We start from the raw sequence: 10,775 nt of genomic DNA, 5'->3' as shown, positions 1-10,775 counted from the left end.
ATGCTGCCCTTCTTAGGCCTCTTGTAAAGCAGAGCAGACGACAGCCACTTTTCCTTTGGGCCAAATCCCCCTGGAATCTGGAGGGGAAACAGGAGTCTAAAACCAGGTTTCAGAGCCTGTCTGCCCCCCTCAGGGGGCCTCTGGATAGGCAGAGATCACAACCTTTCACAGAATCCCCCCGCAGGAACTGTCTGCTTCTTCTCCTGCTCACAGGCCACATCCCAGGCGGAGTCATGACAGCCTATGGGAGGACTCAGCTCCCAAGTTTGGGTAGTAAATGAGCATTTCTACACATTTGGAGAAAAGGGTCACTACCTTAGCTTAATGACTTCTCATTACCCCTGCCACCTCGCCACCCTGGAAAAATGCTCTGTGGTGGAGTTCAGATCTCACAGGGCCAGAGCTGGTTCTGAGGGCCCTGAGGGCCCAGGGGAAAAGGGAGTTGTCATTCTTCTGAGTGGGCACAAATGCACAGTGACCGCTGTGCAGCCATACACAGGACAAATGCAATCCAACTGAGGGTAAAATTACAGGCATGAAGCACAGCACCTGGCTAAGAGTCCTTTGAGGAGGCTGGACAAAGTGGCCTATCATTCTCGCTATCCAGGAAGCTGAGCTTGAGAACGTTTCAGTTCAAGGACAACTTAGACAAAAAAAAAAAAATAGTAAGATACCATCTCAACAAATAAGCCAGAGATGTGATGGATCACTCCTGTAATCCCAGTAAGCAGGGGGCAAAGGTAAGGGGATGCCAGTCTACGGCTATCTCATATTCTGATATCCTAGCTGAAAAATTACTCAAAGCAAAATAAGGACCGAGGGCATGGTTCAAGTGGTAGAGCATCTGCCTAGCAAGCCCAAAGCAGTGAGTTCAGCACCACCAGAGAAAAGAAAAGTTCTCTGAGGTGGGTAACCCAACCCATAGGCAGTAAAAGCAGGAAGATCTCAACTTTGAGCCTAGTCTAAACTATATAATGAGACTCAAGTCTCCAAAAAATAAAATAAAAAGAGAGAGATTTGAAACTAGACTGTATCCCAAACACTTAAACACCTGGAAAACTTACACAAAATATAACAAGTGATATACTTAAAAACAGAGGTGTCATCTGGCCGCATTATTCATCAGTTGACATCTATCATATGCCAAATACTGTCAGGGACAAAAGAAATGAGATCAGTAATTTCTGCTCACAACTCTGTGGAATAGACAAAATTGTAATCCATGGAGCAAGGGAAGACTGTAATAGGAGGTGGCAAAGTTTGAGGAAGGTAAATGCTTTCTCTGGAAAACCATGCAAGAAGCACCATGTGTGTAGATCTATGCCATGTCCAGCCCCATCACAACACTGTTCTGAGCTGGAGGTCAGAGGTTAATAACTTCCCCTGAGTGACAGCTTTGAGGAGCAGAGCTGGCATCAGAATCTAGCCCACACCACCCAATTTATCTGTACTCTTCTTGATGTCCCTTACCCAGTGCCCGGAAGGGATATGGCTGGCCTGATGAGCATAGGGGGAAAAAAATCAGGCTGGTGAGGGCACAGCTCTGACAATGTGTGGGTTTGCTTCAGTCTATTCAGGCTGCTATTTAAGAAATAGTAATAAAAGCACAATACGGATGGCGTGTAAATAACAGCCATCTATCTCTCACAGTCTTAGAACTTGGGAAGCCCAAGATTAAAATACCAGCAGATTTTGTGTCTTGAGAAGGCCCACGTCACCTCGATAGTACATTCACACTGGGTCCTTGCCTGGTGGAAGGGATGAACAGGTTTACTCTAAGGCTACTAACTCCATTCAGAAAGGCAAACCCCTTATGACCTAGTCCAGCCCTAAAGCTACCACCTTCTAATTACCATCATGAGGGAAATTAAGAAGTTAGAAGGTAAATATTCAGCAAGGTTTAACCAAATTTTTAAGGGGGTTGGCCCTCATGAGTCACTAAAGTCCAGACTGAGGGAGCCATGCAATGGTCAAGGATCTTAAAGTTGAGTGGAATTTAGACACCTCTGTCTCCTTTTGGTGCCAGGCATGGCAATATGCTTGTAAAAGGAACATGCTGAAACAGTGGAGCAGGGAAGTGGGTAGATGCCTCATTGCTGATACGCACAGGGCAGCCTAGCTGTGAGCACAGACCAAAGGAAGGTGTGAACAGGTTCAGGCCACATCGGACCCTCCCACATGGTTCATGGAGGTTGTCAGACAGCCTGCCAGCCAGGTTACAGTGGGAGCATTACACCACGAGCCCCTCCCAATCAAGTCTTGGCTCTCATTCCCAAACACAGCCAGTGACAGACTAGATACCCTAGAGATAGCCACTTAAAACTCCCTCACTCATCCATCGCTCCTCAGCCTCAGAAAGAAAATAGAGAGTAGCCTGACAATCCCCACCAGCATTTCATCAGCTCTTCCCTTTCAGCAATTTCCCTTTGGTTCCATTTTTTCTCCTTTTATTAACCCCCGCCTCCTTTTCCTTTTTGGCTTGTGGTGTCTTCCAAATGCATTGCTTTGCTCTGATGAAAACCAAAGACAAAGGTAAGCTTTTATTTTCTTAAGAAGACATCATGATGAAAATGTCCAGACAAGCTTCCAAATCAGCACTTAATTCTCAGTCTCTACAGATAGAGCTTGGAAAACTACCCATTAGGAAAGCACTCATTCATCTGCCTTATCATCTGCTTGTGCAACAAGAATTTATTCAGCATCTACTATGTGCCAGGCATTGTCTGATCTCAGGATGCACAATAATGGTTTGAACTCTGCTCTTCTACGACTTAGTCTAATTGGTGATAAAGAAACAGAAAGGCGGTGACATAAATGTTCTGGGGTATAAATGTTTAAAGGTTATGGCAGCACACAGGAGGGAGATTGTTATTGTTATGATGGAGGAGATTCCAGAATGGAGTGTTGTCTCCAATTTGTTATCTCCCTCCCTGCAACCACACCTTTGTCATGGCTCCACCGTGATGCCCCCTTGATCTTGGGTATATGACCCCGTGACTTGCTTTGGCCAATGCTATGTGAACAGAAGTCAGTAGCCCATCACAAAGCTACACTTGTTTTCTTGTACCTTCACCATGGTGACAAGAAACATGGTCTGGATGGCCTAGAAAGGGCATGGGAGAAGGGAGATGTGAGACACATGGCGTGGAGCCATCCCCCTCAATCCCCAGGCTGGCAGTGAGGCTCCATGACCAGGGTATCCTGCAGCAGAGCCATCGGCCTCTCAGTCTGTCCCCAGCCAAACCACAGGCATGTCAGCAAGGATAAATCATTCTGGCCGGAAACCTCAAATCTGGGAGTTACACAGCTATAACAGACCTTTACAAAAATTAGTTCTATGCGGGAAAAAAAAATCCAAAATGATGGTACAGGCTGAGCATCTTTAATCCACAAAGCAGAAATGTGAAACCGTCTAAAATTTTAAGCTTGTTAAGTACCAACTAAGTGCTCCTTTAACACCTCTTTGGAAGAAGCTCAAGGCAGATGATAGACATGGAAGGAAGACTATGCTGCCGTTTCCATTTCCATGAGGGTAAAGTATTGTCATCAACTCTTTCTCCCTATCTTGTGGCTTTGTCATGTGCCCCTCATCTGCAGTTTGACTGTGACTTGCTGTGGCACTGGCAAGTGGACAAAAATGGCAGTATTTCGAGCAGAAATTTGAATTTTTATTATTTTCTTCTGGCTCCAACTCCGAGTATGGGTACAGAATGGGAAGCTAACTTGTCACTTTTACCTATAGGGCTCTAGGTCAAAAGAAGACACCAGAAATAAGTCAAGATATCCTGATCTAAAAATTATCAAACAACCACAAATCCTCAAAGAAACAACTGTCCAATAAATAAGTAAGCTAAAGACTTAAAGAGAAAATTCTCTGAAAAGGAAAGAAGGATGGCCAATAGACACATGAAGAAATGCTCAACCTCCCTTCCCATAAAAGAAATGCAAATCAAAACAACACTTAGATACCACCTCACCCCAGTTAGAATGGGTATAATCAAGAACTCTAATAACAACAGATGCTGGAGGGGATATGGACAGAAGGGAACTCTACTGCATTTTTGGTGGGAGTGTAAACTTGTTCAACCACTTTGGAAAGTAGTATGGAGGTTCCTCAAAAGACTCCACATAGAACTCCCCTATGACTCAGCAATCCCACTTTTGGGCATTTACCCAAATGTTCACAAACAAGACCATACTAAAGCTACCAGCACAAATATGTTTACTGCAGCATTATTTACCATAGCTAAGATATGGAACCAACCCAGATGCCCCTCAGTAGATGAATGGATCAAGAAAATGTGGTATATATAAACAATTGAATTCTATGCCTCCATCAGAAAGAATGACTTTGCTCCATTTGTTAGGAAATGGAAAGACCTGGAAAAAATTATATTAAGTGAAGTAAGCCAGGCCCAAAGAAACATAGGTTCCATGGTTTCCCTTATTTGCAATAACTAGTATATGTCTGAGACAAGCAGAAATGATCAGACAAGTTGATGTTAGAATAAATGAACCCCAAGATAAGGACACAAATGCTTTTTTCTTCCTTGCTATTGTTTCTAACGTATTTATAAGGTACCACGTGATCTTTTTGTTGGTTTGTATGCCCCTCCCCCATGGTATAGCCCCTGTTTTCACAGTATTTGATGTTGGTATAATTTGTGGAGGGGAAGGGAAAAAACAAATTGTTTAAATAGGGATACAGGTGGACCCATTGCAACAATGAGATGTTCAAAACATTATATCAACAAACGGACTTTACATTTTGGTGGGAGAAGTGGGGAGGGATGGGAAGGGGAAACAAAGAAGGAGGCAACAATGCTTGATAAGAAATGTACTCATTACTTGCTCATGTAATTGTAACCCCTCTATACGGTATTTTCACAATAAAAATGTATTAATAAAAAATAAATAAATTAAAAAAAATGATATCCTTATTTAGCCGGGTGCCTGTGGCTCACGCCTGTAATCCCAGCTACTCAGGAGGCTGAGATCTGAGGATCACCATTCAAAGCCAGCCTGGGTAGAAAAGTCCATGAGACTCTTATATCCAATAAACCACTAGAAAACTGGAAGTGGCACTGTAGCTCAAGGGGTAAAGCCTTGAGCTGAAGTGCTGAGGGCAGCACCCAGGCCCAGAGTTGAAGCCCTATGACTGACAAAAAAATAAAAAATAAAAAAGATATCATTAACACTGATACAATGATTTAGTAGCATATTTTTGGCTTGATTCTCCACCTTTCCCCAATATGGGGCTCTGCTGAGACCCCATATTGCCTCTGTAATTTTTACTTGACTTGGAGACTTGCTTTGATTAATTTAAGTAGATCTTAGTGGGTCCAAGCCTTATGAAATTTCCTCTTTTCATTCATCATTCTGTCCCTCTAACTTGGCCATAAGTGCATATAATGGTTGCACCACTGCTCTTAAGATGTGGGAGATATGTGGGTACCACAGAAGATGCATAGCCAACAGCGAGAAGCATGGTAGCCCCAGCCTTAGCCTGAAGCTGAGCCACTCAGTCCAACGCAGCCCAAATCAGCTGACCCCACAAGCCCCACAGATGCCCAACTGCAGTTACTGATTATTGGAGATACTACTCAGCAAAATCTCTCCAGGAAGAGTAGAATCCTTACAGAAAGCATCCACTGTAATGATTATAAAAAGTGGCACAAATTACTGGTCATTGATCAAAATGAACTAAGCAACCCAATGGCAGTGATGGGAGGGAGGGAATGAGCAGTTAAGAGGAACAGCCGAAACTAAGCAAAAGGAAAGAAATGTACGTATCACCCAATGTGAAAGAAATAACTGTATTGTCAAAGCTCATAGAACTCATAAACTTTATCGACCATGATATAGAGAATTTGCCCCATGAAGGTTAGAATGTGTTTGTGACTTTAACTAAGTATCATTATCTCACAATACTGTGAAATTTATGTAATCACCTAATCCTACTTAAAAAATTGCTATAAAAAAGAAAATAACAACAACAAAAAAAAAGTGGCACAAATTGCCAGGTGCCGGTGGCTCATGCCTGTAATCCTAGCTACTCAGGAGGCTGAAATCTGAGGATTACAGTTTAAAGCCAGATTGGGCAGAAAAGTTCCTGTGAGACTCTTATCTCCAATTAACCACTCAAAAACCAGAATTAGTGCTAAGGCTTAAAGTGGTACAGCATTAGCCTTGAGAAAAAGAGCTCAGAGACAGTACCCAGGCCCCAAGTTCAAGCCCCACAACTGACAAAAAAGAAAAAAAAGGTGGAACAAATTAACCATATGGTTAATTTGCTCAATGCTCAATGTCACATTGTCATTCAAACACTGAAAACTTAAAGCTACAAGGAGATACTTTTCTATAACAACCAGAGACAGAAATACAAAATCCAGTACCAAATGCTGCTGAGAATGTGGAGATCAGGATTTTGTGGGAGTGCAAAATGGCACTTTGGAAGATAAGGGCTTGGCAGTTTCTTACAAAGCTAAATATGGTCTTACAGTTCAGCAGTCAAGCTTCTTGATACTCATCCAACTGAGTTGAAAACTTACATCCACATTACAAACATTTAGAGCAACTTTCTCCATAATTACTCAAACTTGGAGGCAACCAAGTTTGCAGGTAATGGAGAATGGATAAACAATGACACATGTGTGTAACAGAATATTATCAATGATTAGAAAGAGATGGGCAAGAGTTAGATACAGTAATGCACACCTGTAACTTGAGTGCTAGGAAGGGTCAGGTAGGAGGATCAGGAATTCAAGGCTAGCTTGACCTACAGTCTGAGACTGTCTCAAAAAGAAAAAAGAAAAAAAGAGAGGGAGAGGTTAAGCATAGTACAAAAAATATAAAAAAGAAAAGAGGAAGAAAAAATAACATATGTATATTAGTATAATTCCTACAATATGAAATTCCAGATGAGACAAAACTAAAGAGATTTTTTAAATCTAGTAGTTCAGTAGAGAAAAGAAAAGAAGGGATGAATTGGTAGAACCCAGGGAAATTTGGGGCTGTGACACTATTTCGATGACTGTAATGGCAGATAACATGACATATTATGAAGCCATTTCAACTATACAAGATGAAAATGAGCTCAGATAAATGTATATGCAATGCCCAGGGTACCAAAATCAAATACAGTCACACCAGGGTCTTCTTACAGACATCCAAATCAGCTCATCTGTGGTAACCAATACATCTCACTAATATAGGAGAAGCCATCATTCGCTTTACTCATCACTGTAACAAAATACCAGAATCAAGTTAACAAACATAGACTCAAAAAAGAAAAGATTTAAGTTGGCTCATGATTTCAGAGGGTTCAGTTTGTAGTCCCTTAGTCCCGTGAACCTGGGCAGACGGTGGCAGCAGGAGCATATGATGAGGGAGCTTCTTTTCTTCATGGAAGACAGGTAGGAGAGAGAGGAGGGAGAAGAGATGGGAGAGGAGAAAGGAAGAAGGGAGAGGAGACAGGGGAGAGGGGAGAGGAGATGGGGAAAGGAAAGACAGAAGAGGGGAGAAAGGGGGAATGATCAGGTACCACCTTCAAAGGCATCCCCCCCCCGTACCTACCCTCTCCCTTGTCCCCCCGTGACCCTCTTCCCCCATCTAGGTCCCACCTCCTGAGGTTTCCAACTTTACCCCGGGCATCACATATCTGTTTATCTGAATTAGGGAAGGGAAGGGGAACAACACAATGGTGAGACCAAGGACAAAGGGGGAACCAATGCAACAGCGATACTAACAAGACAAGGTGTTAGAAATGAACTGTACAACTTGGGGGAAGGGTTGGGGGGAGGGAAAGTAGGAGAAACATGAGCGAGGGTGTAACAAGTTCATAAGAAGTGTACTCACTACCTTACATATGTAACTGTAACCCTTGTGTACATCACCTTGACAAGAATTTTTTTAAAAAGAATAAAGGATTTAATAAAAAAAAAAGAAGACATTAATAACAAGTGAAACTGTGAAGGAGGTGGAATGAAATGCATGGAAAAACTCTAATTTTTTCCTACTCTACTTTTCTATAAACCAAGAGCTATTCTAAATATCAAAATACTTTTAATATATTTATTTTAAAGGTGATAAACAGGGTGGTTACAGTTATACAAGTAAGGTAATGAGTATATTTCATTTTGAACTGTCACCCCCTCCCTCATTTTCTCCCACTTTCCCCTCCCCTTCCCCCCACCCTGCAAGTTGCAATGTTCATTTACAACACAGCGTCATTGTTGTGTTAGTTCATCCTTTGTCCTGCTGTTTCTGCGATTTCCTTTCCCTTCCATGGATAAAAGTCTTTTTTTTTTTAAAGAGCAGAATTTAGATGGGTGAAAAAGGCATGGAAAGTAGAACAAGAATGTCCATAACAAGGGCAGGCAGAGCCCCTAGACAGGTAATGCGAATGGGCATCATGCCATGTCCCCCAAAATGACACCGCATGGAAGGGGCAGAAGAGGAGACAGTCACATGACTCACAACTCACAGGATGTTCAAGATCAGGCTGAGGAGTTTTGATTTTATCCTGAGAGCCATGAGGAGTCATCCAGGGGTTGTAAGAGGGGAGTGACTTGGTGATTTTGCTTTAGAAAAAGCACCGCTGTCACATTATAGAGACTGATTAGGAGAAGAAACAGGCCTGGAGGTGGAGCAGCCTCTAGGAGCCTGGGGGGGAGTTCAAGCGTGGGAGGCCCGGGAGTGGACCCCTATTCTTCATCAGTTTCCAGACCCTCTCTGTCTGCCACTGCCTTTTTCTATGTAGGAGGAGGCTGGTCCTAGGATGGTGATTTCTAGGAACCTTCCATCTGCGTTCAGCTAGGTTTGGCCAATAGGAGCCAACAGGAAAGTGGAAGACAAAAGGAGGAGAGGTGGGATGTTTGTCCTCCCCGAACTTGGGTGCAGCTCCAATGTGCCCGCTTTAACTCCAGGGACCCCTGGGCAGCCACCACTTCAGGAGCCTCTTCTGGCTCCCACTAGACTTCAGGAACACAGTATCAGACTGTCCCTCAGCCCCCGAGTGGGATCATCTATCACTGTGTGCCCTAAGTGCCCCTCCTACTCACCCTTTTCCTTGTTTGTGTTTGAAACTCTAATAACCCACTTCTGAGGAGTCTTACTATTAATTTCTTCTTCCTTGAAGACTCTAGGGTATATTTAATTTTCTACCAGGTCTAATGGATACAGTTGCCTTAACTCAGAGCTTGTATGGTGCATCAACTCGGAGGGCAGCGTAGGAAGGAAGATGTGGGTGATGCTGGGTTTTTTCCCCCACAACCCCTGGCTGGCTGGCGATGCCATTCTTAACCATTATCTTCCTGTGCTTCTTGATGATAGGCGGGTTTAAGACAAACCATGATTCGAATGACTCTAACTTGAACTGTAAAGTTGCTTTGTGCTAGCCTGTCGCTTCGAGTATAATGATTATTTCATACCAAAGTCCATAATGCATGGGGCTTATTTTAAAAGTTCTCCCAAAACATCTGTCCTCGATTAAACAACAGATACCACTTACAGACCATATCTGTTTTCAGGGGTTTCCGAGCAGTAATGAATCAGGCAAATGAAAAAGTACAGACCTCATCTTTTTATCCAATTAGAGAAACCTCTGGAAGGCCAGGGCAGCAAACTGTTTGGTTTTGTTGAAAAGCATTGTGATGTGAGTGACTGCTTTTATATCTCAGAAAACATCAATATTTACTTTAAACATACACTGAAATTAAAGAAAAATAAAATACATGAGTGAACTGTCACAGAATATATGGTGCTGTTATTAAGTTGTGACTACAGAGTACAGTGAATGAGAAAATAGACGTGCAGGGCACTTCAAGCTTCCCTTTTGGCTTTTGATTTTTTTTTCTTTCCCATCCATCACCCTCATGTGGTGGGCCTGTTTCTTTGTCCATAAATCCTTCAAGGATCCCCTTTCCTTCATATCACATGAATGCCCTCCACTCCCTGCAAGGAAAGCCTGCCAGATGGATGGTACTTGAGTTCTCTTCTTGCTCACATGACAAGAGCCATTCTCCAACTTCCTTTGAACTACCAGGGCCTTTAAATAATCAAATGATCACAACCTAACAAAGTCAGCTGTTGGTTCATTGTTGTTCTGTCTGCCCACTGACTTCCTTAAACCTTCCATAAGAAGAGTCATAGAGGCTGAGATCTGGAAGGAAGTGCTCAGACCCCTGAGCTTAAGCCCTGGTTTTGCCAATGAGCAGATTGAAGTACTCCACGCTTGTGGAAGCTAAGAGAATTTGTCCTTTAGGCTTCCAAAACCAAAAACAAGAACTGTTATGTCTACTCTAAATAAAAGTCACAATAATTTAATAAAACAAACAAACATACAATCAGAGGCTGGGAATGTGGCTTAGTGGTAGAGTGCTTGCCTAGCACTCATGAAACTTTGGGTTCGATTCCTCAGTACCACACAAACAGAAAAAACTGGAAGTGGTGCTATAGCTCAAGTGGTAGAGTGCTAGCCTAGAGGCAAAGAAGCTCAGGGACAATGCCCAGACCCTGAGTTCAAGTCTCAAAGCTGGCAAAAAAACCCAAACATACAAACAATATCCACATTCTTTCCCATTATAAGAGCAAGCCTGCTTACTGAGAACTATAGTACAGTGAAGAAAATAATCTGCAATCACATCACCAATGATTTTGTTGACATTTTAGTATATTTACTTCAAAGATGGTTTTCTTAATCCATGCATAACTAACTTCATCTATAAAGAAAAAAGCAATATTTTAACTGTAACAATCCTAAATATATTTTTTAA

Source organism: Dipodomys ordii, unplaced genomic scaffold, assembly GCF_000151885.1.
Source record: "Dipodomys ordii isolate 6190 unplaced genomic scaffold, Dord_2.0 Scaffold8, whole genome shotgun sequence".
Taxonomy (NCBI): Eukaryota; Metazoa; Chordata; class Mammalia; order Rodentia; family Heteromyidae; genus Dipodomys; species Dipodomys ordii.
This window is presented reverse-complemented; position numbering follows the sequence as displayed.